Below are 14,412 nucleotides of genomic sequence, written 5' to 3'. Positions count from 1 at the left end.
CTTTTATTGAATGAACGAATGAATGAATGAGATTCCCCCACATTGCTTTAGAAGACCCAGAGTCCTCACATACCTGAGTCCTATGTTCTGTCTTCTTTTCTGATAGAACCGGTGAATTGTGCATAAGCCCAAAGCTAATCCTATGAACAGAAAGAGAGAGAGTGAGACAAAGATAGCTACATATAGATAGATAAATAGATTGATAGATGATAGAAGAAGAAAGAAGAGAAGAGAGATAGTGAAGAGAAAAGACAAAAATGTTAATTAAGGAAATCTATAAAAGGGAAAATATTGCGGAGTAAGAAAAATTATAAAGGAAAAGTTTGAGGAAGAGAAAGTAAGACAGGGTGCTGACAATCCAAGTTAGAGGACTGGCCAAAATATAGTGTTTTATAGACACAGAGGTAATGACATGAAGGAACATGCTAGAATGTACACATTTTTAAAGGGTTAATAAGAGTGCATTGTGATATTCCATGGTAAAGTCAAGACATCATAATATTCAGATGATAGGCATTAACATATACCCTTTTTGCTTTCAGTAAATTTTAATATGTGCCATAGATATATGACGACTGATTCCCCAGAACTCGCAAATCTCCACCTAACCCCTCAAAGCTTTAGCAGAAATACTCTTTCACATCTGCTCAACTGCCTCATTTCACTTTTCTTTGCTAAAGATTCTGCCCTCTGAGAAAGCTCTCTCTCTCTTTCTCTTTCTCTCTTTTGGAAATCAATTATAAATAGAGATATTCTTGATAACATGAAGCATATCAAAGAGAGAAAAAGTTCTAGAAGATCCATTGGATAAGACATGGCATTATAATAAATGAAGTCATAAGTTATCACACTGAGTTAAAGATTTGACAAATTTGGTAAAGTGAACCATTGTATAGTGTAGTCAGTTCTTTGATATAGTGGGCAAGGATTTTTGGCATTTAACAGACTTTGGTTCAGATATTGACTCTGCCACTTACTGTTTGATCTTAGACAAGTTGCTTGATCTTTTGCGGATGGAGCTTCCTCATGGTAACCCCAATCATACTTACACGGTAGGGTTACTGTAATATCCAAATAGGGTGATCATTTTTAAAGCTTCTAGCTCTTTATGAGTTATTATTGTCATCATCATCATTATGAGTTTTTATTTTTCTAGATTTTATGCACCTTCTTAGACCAGAAAGAATTAATAGTGATTTCAAAGAAACATGAGCAATATCAGGTTCATACTAATTAGTCAAAGTACAAAGAGAAGAAATTTCGCCTCTATTTACAATAGTCACTCCAATATCGATGCTGAGGGATCCAGAAGAGCTTCATGGCCCCTTCCAGCATGTAAATGAGGCATACACCAGGAGCTAGAAAATAAATCTTAGATAAGCTTGAGGATAAACTGTAGACTCGCAAGGAATGTATGCTTCAAAACACTGAAGCAGTCGCTATTCAGACCCAGTCACAAAATCCATCTCTTCACTCTGACAGTTGTATAGGCCCCTCTAATTTATAAATTAGCGGTAATGATGCTGCCACGGAAAATTCTTTTGAAAGACACTCTGAAGCACAAAGCACCATCATGCTATTACACATGGCTCACTGGTCTGATCATTGATATATACAGTGTCAAAAACAGTTTTTTCTTTCTGCTGCTAAATCAAAAATGAAAAATAAATATGCTGGCGTCATCATTCTCTATTAGTTCTGTTGTCACATTTAACTGAGTTAACATTTCATCTTTAGACCTATTTAAATTCCTTATGAAACGTGAGCAATGTTACAGAACTGCTTGCATTTTAAGATTCTCTCATAAACAAGGCAATTAAATAGGCAATTACTATTTTGGCCTTGCAGTTCTGATATGTCTTACTGAAAGGAATGCATGTTTTGTTATTTCCTGAGTTTTGTTAAACATAGGGTGTTTTCCATGTGCTTTTCAAGGTATAGCTCATCATGAATGTGTCAACTTGTGAGATATTATTTTCTCTTCTCCATGCATGCCTTACCTTTTTCTAATTCAGAGCCTCCATTTAAACATTTCCATCTTGATCCTGTACCGTAAGCCAGCCAGGTCCATTCACACAGATGGTGAGTGGAGCGACTACAATTTACTAAAGGTAAATTCATCTATAACCTGCTCTCAAGTTCAAGCTCCTTCCTTAGTCTTGATCTGTATTTTCCATTGTTTTTGAAGATAGTCTTGATATTTTCATCTCTAATTCACTAGACTTGTCAACTGCTCTTGGTTTTCCCAGGCTGACTCTCAATGTTCTCAAAATAATATTATCTCCCACTATTTCTGATTTCCTTAGGTAAATTTCTCTCTCCTAAATTTAAGTATTAGGATATAAGCCATAGGATAGTCCTCACAGCTCAGCACCCTTCCCATGAACTGAGAGGAAGAATCTAAACAACTCTTTTCTTTGCCTAGGAAGTCACTCTCCCCATATGCAAACCTCAAAGGTAGCTGGTTCTTACCAACTTCAAATCCACTCTGATGTGATCCTAGTATAATGTTAACCAAACAACTTTCTGATCTACCTAAAATTTACCTAGAGCTTTCAGGCTAAGCCCAGACTCTTTAACATGGCTTAGCAGCTTTCCATCCCTTCCTGTCTCCCTCCTGTTTACCTTACCATCAGCCCACGAGCTCCCGAGGCATAAAACATTGTACTCTTTACGCAGTTACCTGAATGTATTCCATTCTTTCATATTTTTGTGTCTTTGCAGGTAATTCAAAAGCATAATAAAGTTTTAGCCATACTGATTATTATTATTTTATCTCATTGATTTTAGAGAGAGAAAGGGAGAGATAGAGAGAAACATCAATCCGTTGCCTCGTGCCCCAACTTGGGTATGTGCCCTGACCAGAATTTGAACCCGCCGCCATTCAGTGCAGGGGACGCTGCCCCACGCAACCCAGCCACACTGGCCAGGGCTAGCCATAGTGATTATGAATTTATTGCTCTGTGTTTGGGGAATTGTGTTGGGCTCTGGGGATTTTCCGCTAGAAGAAGCAGCTACAATTATGTTACAAATGGATGATCTCTGAACCAAATTATAAAACATAGATAATAATTTGTTAAGTGGACAAGAAGGAAAAGGTCATTCTTAGGAGAGAGAAAACAACAACAAAAAAACCATCCCAGGGTGACCACTACGTCCAGATTTTCTGATTTAATTGTTCTAAGTTGAAAGTTATGTTTCTGACAAGTTCCCAGGTGATGGTGATGTTGTTGGTCAGAGAAAACTATGAGTTTTAGGGGGAAAATACACTCACCAAATTGAACTGGAAGTAAAATAACAGCGAATAGGTAATATTCTTTAAAAATCAGTAAGAGACAGACCACAAAGAATCTAAGGAATGGAAAACAGGACTGAAAGAAAGAAGGTATACCTTCCCAGCCCAGTAAGCAGGCTTCAAGCATACAACTCAACAAAACATCTGCACACTGCATCATTTGCCCATTGCCCCAAGAAAACTCTTTCTGTTCCCATTTTCCCCATCCTTTGCCCATCTCCACCTAGTCCCCACACTCCTTTCTCTCTGGCTTTCACCACATTGTTATCTGTGTCTATGCATTATATATATATATATATATATACACACATATATATATATACACACACATATATATATATATAAAATTTTTTTTTTGCTTAATCCCTTCACCTTCTTTCATTCAGTCCCCCAACCCCCCCCCCATCTGACAGTTGTCAGTCTGTTCCTGTATCCATGCCTCTGTTTCTATTTTGTTCCTCTGTTTATTTTGTTCATTAGATTCCATATATAAATGAGGTCATATGGTATATGGTATATGTCTTTCTCTGACTGGCTTATTTCACTTAGCATAATAATCTCCAGGTCCATCCATGCTGTTGAAAAAGGTAAGATTTCCTTATTTTTTACAGCCAAGTAGTATTTTATTGTGTAAATGTACCACAGCCTTTTTATTCACTCACCTGCTGATGGACACTTGGGCTCTTTCCAGATCTTGGTTATTGTAAACAATGATGCAATGAAGTTAGAGACTCATATATTCTTTCGAATTAGTGTTTCAGGATTCTTCGGATAAATTCCCAGAAGTGGGATCATTGGGTCAAAAGGCAGCTCCATTATTTAATTTTTTGAGGAACCTCCGTACTGTTTTCCACAGTGGCTGCCCCAGTCTGCATTCCCCCCAGCAGTGCACTAGGGCTCCCCTTTCTCCACACCCTCGCCAGCACTTGTTTTTTATTGATTTATTGATGGAGCCATTCTGACAGGTGTGAGGTGATATTTCATTGTGGTTTTAACTTGCATCAATCTGAAAAAATGTTCAGCGTTACTATTTGGAAATTTTTAAAGAATGCTTACGTTTAGTTTATAATTTTTCAACAGAGAAACATAAAGTTAACTCAAGATAATAATGTTAATATTTTTAACTTTTAAGTGAAATACTTTAAATCTGAAAGGGACTTATTAGAAAATTCATCATTTTAAGGTGACAAAAAAATAAAGGGTGATATATTTGTATTATCTGAGCAGATCACTTGGTTATACATAAAATAAAATCTGAGAGTTTTGTTTTCTTTTGTTTTTACTTAGTCCAGTATTTTGACTCTAAGATGGTCTATCAGCCCTTTATGATCCAAAGTAATTTTACCTGACTCCACTGGTTAGCGCTGAGGCATACATGGATTGTACACATTTTTTAATCTACCTTTCTAAAATTTGAAGTTCCTATTTTTTCATTTCATTTCTCTTCTAAAATATTTATAAAATCAGTTATGGCATACTTTATTTAAGTCCAGTTATCACTATGATCAGGAATACTTATATTGCCCAAGTATGGATCACAAAATATAACCTACAGATTAATGTATAATAACTATAGGAAACTATACTATTTTTCTTTTTGTTTTTGTAAAATAAGTTAGTGGAGCATACAAACACACTCATTATTTTGTGATTATATCACATCCATGCCTCATTAGTACCACGAATGACTATCTACTGAAAGTTTACACCAATGTGCTCTTTGAAATGTCATTCTTTCATCTGTGATTCAAAAAAGGAATAGGGATGCCCCTTGGTCAATTTTCATTTAACTCTGAAGCATAAAGTTGCTAATTCCTCTGAGATATAAAATCAATATAAAGTGACCTTGAAAAATGAGAGACACTCCTTTAAAATACTCATAAATTTAGTAGAGTTCTTTAATTAAAAGACATCCCAGCTGCCATGGGACCAATACCCAGCTTTTAGAGAGATGTATGTTTAAATTTTACAGTGAAACCAACCCTGCAAAGCACATTCAATGTAATATGTGAGCATATTAATGGCATAATGTTTTATGAACATTCAGTTTATGAAGTCAGTGGTTCTCCAAAATTTTTAAGTTACCCATGTATGTTGGATACTTTCACTTGTTTACCCAGCTCCACTCTCCATTCTTCTTCATGATTCTCTATGTCCAGGGAGGCTAAGAGTGTGGACTACACAGTGGGGCTCCTTGGTTAGCACAGAAAGACGAGCACTTGTGAGATGGACATTGGTCAGAAGTGAGGTTGGGGTATTTATTCCTCAAAACCCTCATTTGCCATCCCTCTGTCAAGCCTCTGCTCCTGGCACAAGGCCATTTCCACAGAGGTGTCCTTTCTGGATTCTGATAATCACCCTAGTCCATGCTCCAAATCACTGTAAGTGCTTCCACTATTGAGAGAACTAGGCCAGTTTCCCTAAATAGAATTTTAGTGAACTCTACCACAACTGCCTATAGTGAGGGTGCTATTTCCTCCCAGAACATTGCTAGTTTAAACATCCTCAACACCTTATGATAAAATAATTTCATAACAACATAAATATTAAGAGTAAAATTTTTGCACCAACATAATTAAGTACTTAATAAGGGATATACACTTAACACATGATCTTATATTACTAAATGGCTCCCTATAAAGTAAAAAAAAATCCAAATAGCTTTAATACTGTTGCTTTGATGTTATGCTATGACTTCTTAAGATACTACAGATTCATACACAGCACATCACTAATGGTGTTTCACTCTTGAATTTTAAAAACATTTTTGTGTATATATAGCAGGGAGACAATATAGTTAATAAAATTTACAGCTCAAAAATTTTGTTGCTGAAAATATATACCTCTACACATTGTAGGACTAAGTAAGATCTCACAACAAGGTAAATGTGTTAAACAAATGTAATGTGACAGTTACTTGTGCTTTTAGAACAGGAAAACAGCAATTGAAAGTACAGCCAACCCAAGTCTACTTTCATGATTCAATGAAAATAAAGCACTGAAGCCAAAAGCTTAGAAGATGCAAATATACTCATGAGTAAAGGTCTGGCAACCAGGTTTCTTATGGAACAAGTACCACAGGAATTCTAATAAAATAGTAAATAATATTTATTCATATGACATTTCAATTATCTGTTCTAATTCACTTACTGAGTCACTAATAAGTAGACTTGAAACATGTTTAAATAAAATTCTCTAGTGGTAATGTTACTCATCAGGAATTAGAAGTATAGCTTAGTGCTTACCATTTTAAAGAATTATCCCAGGTGATTTTCATATACTGAACTTTAAAAAACACTGAATTGTTCTTTTATTTCGAATCTGATACTTAGAAAATAAAGTATTTACTGTGGTATTTTTAAAATAATGAGATCTCATCATATGAATAACATTAATCTTATTCATTAGTCTTATAAAAAGTTAGTTTTACATTTAATATAATAAAAGCCAAAGTGTTTTTGATATATGTACAAATAATGCTTTTAAAAATTAATATAGCAAGAGCCCTTACTATTCTCAACATGTGATTTATTGGCACCACCAATGTAGTAATATACTTTCAAACTATCTAATTAATTATATACCAAGTTCTACACATGAACCCCAAATCTGAACATGTTTTGGTTTAACACACTCATTCTAACACAGACAACTAGACACGCAAAAATTCAATGCCATTACGCAAACATGTATCTATTCAATGACATCATCCATTAATTAATTTGAGCCACGATCAGAGGAAAGTTAGAAGATATTAACTTTTCTGCCTGAGTTAATTTCCCAATTCTATTTTAAAAATAAAATTCTATATGACTATTAATATTTAATAACAGCTGTATGGAGCTGAATAGACACACTTTTCTTAATAGAAAGGCACCTAGATTTACTGTCATGATCAAGTAATGACATTTACATTCTCAGAATACACATGATAATTAGAATTATTACTATATGGTAACTGACTAACATATTTATCTATGAAACAGAAAACTTTGTCAGGGAGTCCTTTAAATTAACTGAGGTGGAATCTTGTTAGAAATCACATCCCACGGTCTTATTTTTTCTTTTCACTTACAGAAGAAAAGATTAACACAGAGAGTGCTAATATTCCTTTCCTTAAAAGGTAAACTGTAATTTTCTCTTTAAATTGTTGATATCGACTAGCTTTAGATGTGGTGGAGTCCACATTGAAATAGTTGACACCTTAGTCCAATCATGTGCACCAGTCAGTTTTCTGAGAACAAATAACCTGGACTATAGAGCCTCAAGCTTCCATGACAGCTCTCGGGGAGGTTTACTTCTAAGAACCAAGTTAGAGGCTGATGGGACAGGCCAGTGAGGTACTTCCTGACTAAATGGTAAGGGGAGAAATATTATTCTTTGTCAGAGGAGTTTCATTGGAATCCAGAAGACAGCATGGTGAGGTGACGACACAAAACAAAGGTCCAGCAATGCTGTATGAGAACCAATCTTGGCAATAATGATTCTAACATCTGCTGAAGACCTGTTCCATTTTAGGCTGGACATAATGTAGCTCAGACCACCTGCTGCCTGGTGCTCCACGCCTGACTAACCTTTGGACTTTTAAAGAACCTATCAGTCTGTCTTTTCTTTGTAATATTTTTGGCCTTAGTACTTAATCAAGACAAGTGGCAAAACCTAGGAAGGCCACACAGTGTCCTGGTGACTTGAGAAAAAGGGTTCTTGCTTCCTCATTTCTATTAGAGATCATTAAGATAAAACAGTGTAGTACATAATAAGATCAAGAAATTCTTGCCTTGGCTGGTGTGGCTCAGTTGATTAGGGTTGTTCAATGCACCGAAGGGTTACTGGTTTGATTCCTGGTCAGGGCACATGCCTGGCTTGAGGACTCCATCCCTGGTAGGGGTTGTGCAGGAGACAGCAGATCTATGTTCTCCTCTCACATCGATGTTTCTCTCTCCCTCTCCCTTCTTCTCCCTAAAAAGTTAATTAAAAAATATTTTTTTAAAAAAGAAAAGAAATTCATCTAGTGAAGAGAATGAAAAAGTCTGCTTTTGTAAGCTCCAGGGATCAGTTCTGGCATATACAACAACTGCTTACTGGCCTGAGAGAGGCTATTCCCATGCCCCCGACAATGAGCGATGCCCCTGTACAAATCAACCAACCAATCAATCAGTCCAATTAAATAATGGCAGAAGAGGTGAAAAGGAGTTGTATTTTCAGAACTTGGGTCAAGGTTTTATTCTCTGTTTGCCTCTTTACCAAGAACCATAATCCCATTGCAGATATAAATGGGGCCTATTGATGGATTACTTCTAAGAAAGACCAAAAAAAAAAAAGTAACAAAGTCTGTTAACTTAAGTTTTCACTCTCAAACAGATCAATAAACTCCCAAGCCTTAGGAATAACTGTTTGTAATGAAAATGTACATGTGTTCATCATCACATAATCAATACAGTAAATAAATTGGTTGACAGATTTATTTCTGCCTGTTTTTTGTTTCCCTACTTTAAATCCAGCAGAGGTCCCATTTCAGTGAGCACAATCATTTATCGTTTTTCTTCTCCTTCTCCTATTTGTCATGTTCTAAATCAGTCACTGATAACTTCAAGGTACATGTAGACATGCACCACTTACAGAGGATAGAATAGAAATATATATAATTATGGTCTCCCATCTAACATGAAATTCATTACTTAAAGACATGGGGAGAGAATTATCGTTTGTGGAAATATTGCCTCTTTGCTCACTAAATCTTGAACACGGAAATTGTCTGTCTTCTCTCCTTCTGCAGGGGAGCAATAAGATTTTCTTTCTCTTCTTGTTTCCTTTTGAAGTCTTCCTGGAGAGAGGGGATAATCTGGTTGGTTGGTTCCTGACCAGCATAAATGGACAAGTCACTGTGCTGTAAGGCAGTGGTCCTTCAGAGCATGTTGTCTTTCTTTTCGGGTTCTCTTGGTCTTCCTACAGCTACCTAAGACCGGCTGGCTCTGCTCATACCTCTAGTGAGATGAATTGGATGCTCTCTAGGGACCTGGTCATATTTCTCTCATTCTGTCTCAGAGTTACCAAAGTATCTCTTCCCAATGATTTAGAATGGGAAACAGAGAATAGGAACAACTTAGACTCAAATCTAAACTGATTTCTAATTCAACTTTAAAAATTTTTATTGAAATATGAGGCATTTAATCAACAACTAGCATTTTATTACTGTTCGGCCTACCTTGAAGAAAGAAAGAGTGAGTTATATACTTAAGTTCTAACAATGATGACTTTAGATAAATTTTATTTTCCATTTAAATAGCAATAAAATAATTTAAAAACGGCAATGGAGGGATGGGAGTGTGGCAAATAGTCTAGGTTACATTCCCAACAAGCATCTCTTCACTTCCTGATTCCCAGTAGCCCCAGTTTGTGGTAGTTCTCCATGTGGCTCCATTCCAAACTCCAACAGTAGAGAACATGCCAATTAGAGCATTCCAGTGTCCTGGCCAACCGTGACATGGGTGTAAGCTGTTCCAATAAGAATAGTAGGATTTTTAGTGGAATACTAGTACAAAGACATCTATGTCCAAAAGCTTATAGTAATCCTCTCGTGATCACAAGCACAGCCCTCCTCTGGCTGAGGCTAGCATTGTAGAGACAGAGCAAAGAGACATAGAGTAACTGAGCTCCTAGGAACATTATTGAATTGTTGGATCATACCAAATATACTTCTGAGTTTTTCATGTATGTTGTATCTCTATTTATCTCTATCTGTATTGTTTCAGCCAGTTTGAATCAACTTTTCTGTTATTGTAACCGTTGCTATATAACTGACATAGTCTTCAGAGAAAAGGTCTTATTGACTATGTTTTTCAGATGAGATGAAAACAATCAAAACTCTGTTCTTGTTGACTCGGCCTCTGCCTCTGCTCTAAAAATTACCCTCCACCCACTCATATCCATATCATCATAATGGGAATTGCAAATGTATTAAATGTGCATACCTCTGACCACAGAGAGTTGGTCCTGGGGAGAGCTCTTGATCAAAGCCAATCCACCAGAGTGATTTTTTTTCTAACTAAAAATAAGGAAAGAAAATTAATGGTAGTGGAAGCTGTGAGGTATGAAGCTCAAGAGCTTTTGATGACTATATTTCCCACTATGAGATGAAAATGTTCCGTAGTGAAATAAAGAGAAACTAATACAAAGATAAGTGCAAAGCTAAGAGTGGAATGAAAGTCCTGGCAGAATCAAGCCCATTTTCACTGGTCCCTGAAGTCTAGAAACATTGCCATCCTTCCCAGTGATATAGTAAATGATCCTCACTTTGGAATTAAGTTTCCATTATTTGCAACCACAAATATATTTTATTTTATTTTTAAAAATTTTTATTATGTACAAACCCCATATAGTTTATTTCTGGTAAAACATATGAGCTCTCTTTTACTATAATACAAATGCATTAATTCCTCTTTGAACACTAGAGATTTAACACCTAAGTAATAAGATGGAGACGCTTAAGCAAGAACCTTTATTTTATCTTACAATGATTTTGTATCTCTCTTTCAGGTAATTTGAATGAATAAACCTTGACTCTAAATCATAATTCTTATTTTAAAATAAATTTGTTATCCTAATTTTTAAGGTATTGAAAAAGATATTTCAGAAATCACAACCATTGAGCACTTTTATAAAGAAAAGAAAAATTATTTCTTAGCACTGGAAGCAATAATCTCTTGAGAGTTTGGTATTAAAAAGCCTGTATTATCCACAAATATATTTTTAAATATTTAAAAAGATAATTTTCTTCATAGTTCCTCTTCAAGTCACAGAAATGTGATAATTAAATTTACATTAGAAACTCCTCTTACTCTTTTTTTTAGACTTTAAAAAAAAATGTTTTTATTGATTTCAGAAAGAGGAAGGGAGAGGGAGAGAGAGATAGAAACATCAATGATGAGAGTCATTGATCGGCTGCCTCCTGCACTCCCTCTACTGGGAATCAAGCCTGCAACCCAGGCATGTGCCCTGACAGAGAATTGAACCATGATCTCCTGGTTCATGGATTGACACTCAACCACTGAGCCAAGCTGGCTGGACTCTCTTATTCCTTTTAATACAAATATTTAAGTACTTGAATGACAACTTGTTTGTGTCTACACAACATGTAAATCCTTACATTTGGGGGGGAAAATTTGTGTCTATAAAGTAAATATTCTGGTATTCTAAACTTAGCTTCAGGATTTTAAAGCCAGTAATAAAGCACTCAGAAGATAGTTTTGTTATTTATAAACTCAGCAGAAAACTCTGGAGTGAATTACAGCCTTGTGGGCACAATGAGACTATCAATTACAATTCTGTATATAAACATCAAGTGTTTACCAAGAAGCAGGTCAAAGCTTTTTTATAAAGCTGTGAGTGTACAAGGATATTTTGCTGTGAGCATTACAAACAAAAGCATGAACAACCTGGTTGAAATAAAAGAGCACTAGGCTAACGCTTGCAAAAAGAAAAGTTTTGGGGAGTGAATATTTATTTACTTAGTTCGGTTCTACTTCCTGAGCCAGACTGAAAAACAAATAAACATGGAAATAATGCCTGACAAGCATTGGAATATCAAGTGTGGCAAGTCCTTCTTCTTCTCACTTGTATATAGTAATTCATCATATTTTATGATTTCTTTAACTTTTTTTGTAAATGCTTACTACATGCTTCTTTGCCAAATACTGTATATATACCATAGCAACCTCTTTCTTTATATCCAGGTTTATTTGCTCACACTGAGTGATCAATTCAACAGATTGATGTTGAATACACAATTTACCATACAAATTATTGAACAATGCAATAACAGAAATAAAAATCGTCCTAAGATTCAGTAAGCAGATATAATAGTTTAGTCCTCAGGAAAAATGCTTAATCCTAAGAGAATTTGTAGGAATAAAAATCTGAGTTCAAAATAAAAGTTTACTCTTACTAACTGTGCAACTTGAAAACTGAAGTCAACATAATTTCCTGTCTCTGTGCTGGACAGTTCTTGGTCTGGGCATACTTTCCTGTGTATATGTTAAATAACATTTAGAATAAGCAAAATCAGTTTAGCTATTTGACCCAGGAAATACATGCTACTGAAAGATAAGACTGTGAACTGACTGAAATAGCTTACTTACCAGGACTAAGTGGTTGCTTATCAAGAGTTGCTTCAAGACACTTGCTTACTGTGTCAACTAATCCAAAGTTACTATGTTATAAATTATGCAATCTTAACCAATTCTTCATATTGAAACACCAAAATCACCAAGCTCAGCTTCTGAAGTTTTGTAAATGTTTCTTCTCAGATGTTTCTTCTGGGACACTACTAAGACTCTATCAGGGTAATTTTTTTCTATTTTGGTAACGCAATAACATTAACAAATGTAATGTTGCTCGTTCAAAGATTTAGAAAAAAAATTTGCCTTGGTTTTTTGTGTTTTTTTTTTTGGTTAGACTTTTAGGACTTTAACAGTTGATAAACTTGGAGATTTTTCTGACATCCTGTACAAACTCCCTTGCTGCCATGATTAAAATTTGTCAAGGCAACAAAAAGTATGTGTTCTTATAAAAATGTAACTTGAGAGGTGTTTGGTTTCCTGTCTTCTAGTTTTCTCTTATGGGGCAGGGAGGAAGTATGTTAATTTATTTAAAATTGCAGTTAATATGAGTGGTGTCCCCAAGGAGAGTGAGAGGGAAGGAATTACAGAGCTGTTGTTACTACTCTTCTGGGTGATTTAGATAAACTGGAAGGCCTTTAGAATTGGTTCACCAGGGAGAAAATATTGTGGCCTTTTAGATGACGGATTTTTCAAATAATTCCTTTTTTAATAAAATAGGTATAATTAAAGATCTTCTCTCTGAGTCTACTATACAAGTTAACTTTTAGATGTTTAAATAGAGCCATTGGAAGGACTCTTCTTACCTATAATGGAGTAGTTGCTAATTATCAGTCTGTTGGCCAATTGACTCACCAAATATATTGTATTTGGTTACAAAATGTTTTAACATTCTGGAAATTTTTCTAAAAATTAAATGTCTTGATTCTTTAATAAATTTGATGATTTTCCATACCAATTTTGCATTCCCATTTAGAAAGTCAGCTGGAGCTGAATGATAATAAAGATTGATAATGCATATTGAATTTTAACTCTGAGTCAGACACAATTCTGAGTGCATTACATAGAATTTAATTTTTACAATTGTGTGAAATACATATTATTAATAGCTCTGCTTGACAGATTGGGAAACTAAAGCATAGAGCATATTAGCAACTTGCCCAAGGTCATAGAGCTAGTAAATGCTGGGATTCAATTGAGTAAGTCTGACTGCAGACTTCACCCTCTTAACCACCCCGCTATCCACCTGCCTTTAGTTTGTGTGAATGCCTTTGGCTTTGCCATCTCCAGGGCTACACTAGAAGGCAGCAAGTCTTCTGTACTCAGGTCCATAACTTACCCCATGACTGCTGCAGTGTTTAAGTTAGCTATTTATGACAGACTTTGAATTCTGTTGCATAAAATGTTGAAAAATATCCCTTAAAAAGGGAAATATAACTTCCAAAAATATAAAATCACTCACTTTAATGAAAAATAAAAAAGACTATGGCTGAAGAAGTTATATTCCTACAGTACTTCTAAAAAATATTCAGTGAGTTCCTATTTATGTAGGAAGTTCTAGTGTAATGGTCAGCCTGCAGTTTAGAATTACTGTGTGTAATCTAGTCATTTTATTTAATTTGCCAGAACAAACCTGTAGATTTCAGGCAATTTCTTCAGGGACAAAGAAATCATTCTAACTTTCTTGTTGCTTGCAAGCTGTGTAAAATTTTCTTTAAGTACACTTTAAGTAAAGTAAATTTAAGTAAATTGTAAAGTAAAAATTTTACTTTATGGGTAAGAGGTTTTTTCCTATATCCTTGTAGTTAGATACAATATAAAAGAAAGTTAATAAGATAAGTTTAGGTTCAACCTAGCCCCCTATGTTTACTTTAACATCTTTTTACAAAAGGTAGTATTTTAACTACAGTCAATTCTGGTGATTTACAGTAATTGTGTTCTATAAAGTCCCTGCAAACATTGATTTCACAAAATACTGAATCATTGTTTCTAGAAGAAATG

Source organism: Miniopterus schreibersii, assembly GCF_964146895.1.
Source record: "Miniopterus schreibersii genome assembly, chromosome: 14".
Taxonomy (NCBI): Eukaryota; Metazoa; Chordata; class Mammalia; order Chiroptera; family Miniopteridae; genus Miniopterus; species Miniopterus schreibersii.
The sequence above is the reverse complement of the archived record's forward strand: the minus strand, read 5'-3'. Positions refer to the sequence as shown.